This window comes from Bison bison, unplaced genomic scaffold, assembly GCF_000754665.1.
Source record: "Bison bison bison isolate TAMUID 2011002044 unplaced genomic scaffold, Bison_UMD1.0 scf7180017864041, whole genome shotgun sequence".
Lineage (NCBI taxonomy): Eukaryota > Metazoa > Chordata > Mammalia > Artiodactyla > Bovidae > Bison > Bison bison.
This window is the reverse complement of record NW_011494613.1, coordinates 4,431,495-4,434,477: the sequence shown is the minus strand read 5'-3', so window position 1 is coordinate 4,434,477 and position 2,983 is coordinate 4,431,495.

Sequence of the window (2,983 nt, the reverse complement as noted above, 5' to 3'; positions counted from 1 at the left end):
TAAGAGTCCCCGCACCCCCCCACCCCTTCTAGCACTTTAAAGATGTTACTCTATTATCTTCTGGCTTGTACAGTTTCTTATGGAAAATATTTAGTCCCTCTTACCTTTATCCCTCCATATATAGTCAAAGCTATGGTTTTTCCAGTAGTCATGTATGGTTGCGAGAGTTGGATCACAAAGAAGGCTGAGTGCCAAAGAATTGATGCTTTTGAATTGTGGTGCTGGAGAAGACTATTGAGAGTCCCTTGGATAGCAAGGCGATCAAACCAGTTAATCCTAGAGGAGATCAACCCTGAATATTCATTGGAAGGACTGGTGCTGAAGCTACAATACTTTGGCCACCTGATGCAAAGAGCTGACTCACTGGTAAAGACACTGATGCTGGGAAAGATTGAAAACGAAAGGAGAAGAGGGCAGCAGATGATCAGATGGTTAGATAGCATCACTGATTCAGTGGACATGAATTCAAGCAAACTCTGGGAGATGGTAAAGGACAGGGAAACCTGATGTGCTGCTGTCCATGGGGTGGCAGGGTCTGACACAAATTAACGACCGAAAAACAAACAAATATAATGTGTCCTTTTTTCTATGGCTGCATCTAATATTTTCTCTTTATTACTGTTTTTCAGCAGTTTTGAGTGTGGTCTTCCTTGATGTGGTTTCATTTATGATTGTTCTTCCTGGGATATTCTGAGATGCCTGGATCCCTGGGTATATTCAAAAACTCAGAAGGGTCTATGGTTTTACCCTACTTGCAAGCTAACAAGTTAGCTCACCTCAGTTTTCAGGAGTGCCTTATTTCTCACACCAAAATTAACTAGAGTATGATCATTTCTGTCAGTCCCATTTCCTACAAGGTAATGTGAAGAGATCCATGTAGCACCTGAACAATTCAAGTGAGCAGTGTTACAGGCAAGGATCCAGAGCTTAGGGAACCGGAATCTTTTACAATGGGAAACAAGCTACCTTCCCTTTGCTCTAGAGGGACATTAATACTGTTTCTATCTTCCAAGACTGTTAGCAAATCTATCTTTTTTTTTTTCCCAGTAGGAGACACTATCTTCCAAGGCTGTTTGCTATACAGACATCTTTCAAATGTTAATTCAGAACAAAAGTCAGTCAGTCAGTTCAGTCGCTCAGTCGTGTCTGACTCTGCAACCCCATGAATCGCAGCACACCAGGCCTCCCTGTCTACAAAAGTAGTTAATGTAAACTCTGAAAAAAATGTGAAAAACCCAAGGAGAATTATTTCTCTATGGTGCACAGTTTTCATCAATTCTAGCCTGTTTTTGGGCGGGGGGCGCGGGGCCGGGTCTTTGCTGCATGAGCTTTTCCTGTAGTTGCGGTGAGCAAGGCCTACTGTCTAGTTGCAGCGTGCGAGCCTCTCATTGCAGTGGCTTCTCTTATTGCGGAGCACAGGCTCTGGGGCACGTGGGTTCAGTAGCTTTGACTCGAAGGCTCTAGAGCACAGGCTCAACAGTTGTGGTGCTTTATTGCTCTGTGGCACGTGGGATCTTCTTGGATCAGGGATCAAGTCTAAGCCTGCTGCATTGGCAGGTGGGTTGTTTACCACTAAGTCACCAGGGAAGACCTCTCGCCATTATTTTTTAATTTTTTTTCTTTCTCTGACTCCCTACCCCTTTTAGGACTTCAAATATACATATTTTAGAATGATCAGTGCTCCCCCACAGAACCCAGCATGGTTTAGTTGTGAGTTTTTCTTTCAGTATTTTTTTTTTTAACTCTACTTATTTTGGATAATTTCTATTTCTGTCTTTTTAAGTTTTTCTTCTCTTCTGCTGTATCTAATATATTATTAGTCCCTTTTGGTGCTTTTTTATTTTAGAGATTTTATCTCTTAAAGTTTCATTTTATATCTTCCGTTTATCTTTTCGTGATATGCATGTTCCCCTCTACCTTCTTGAACATATGGAGTATATTTGTAGTCAGTATTTTAATGTCTTTATTGGCTACTTGCATCATTTCTGACTTTCTGTTGTTTTTTTCTGGTTATTGTTCATATTTTTCTACTTCTTTGTTTGCCTCGTGATTTTTGATTGTATGCCAAATGTGATTTTCACAGTTTGGAGTGCTAGATATTTTCTTTTTATTCTTTTAAATAGTGTTGAACTTTAAGCTTTTTTTTTTTTTTTTTTTCTGTTATACAGTTACTTGGAATCAGTTTGTTCCTTTCGTGGCTTGTTTATAAGTTCATTAGAATGGGTCCAGACCAGCCGTTGTCTAAGATTATTATATCCGCACTACTAGGTTGATGCCCTCCTGGGAATTCTAACTGATGTCCATGTATTATGAAGTCTTCACACTTTGGACTCTGAGAATTCAAATGATTCTTAGCCTTGTGTGAATTTTGGCTTACTTCTCTCCACTGGATTTTTTCCTACCATCAGAGACTTTCCTTTTATTTACCTATATGCCAGTGGTTATCAGAGATTCAAGGGAATCCCTCTGCAAATCCCTATTTCTCTCTCTGTGCAGTTTCTTCTTTGCTACTGTGCATCACAAACTCTAACTGCCCTGGCTTCCCTGGATTCTAACCTCTATCTCATCAGCTCAGCAAGGTTGCAGGGTTTTATCTGGGTTCTCCCTCCTTGCAGGGCCTGGACACTCTGGCAGTGAGCGGGGGCAATGGTAATGAGGCTACATTCATTTGTTTGTTTCTTTATTCTCATTTATCACTGCTCTTCACTACCTGTTGTATAATATCTGAAAACTGATATATATTTATTCTTGTTCTTTAGTTGTTTATGTTAGACAGGCAAGTCATATTCTTTTTACCTCATCATATCTGGAACCAGGAGTCTGTCATTCCTTCTTAATTTATTAACTGGAATAATTCTAAAAGAGTAATTTTCTTTCATCAACTCCTTGGTTATCCTTCGTACATTCTATTTAAAAGCGGCTTGACCCAGAGGGATGGTATGGGGAGGGAGGAGGGTGGAGGGTTCAGGATGGGGAACACATG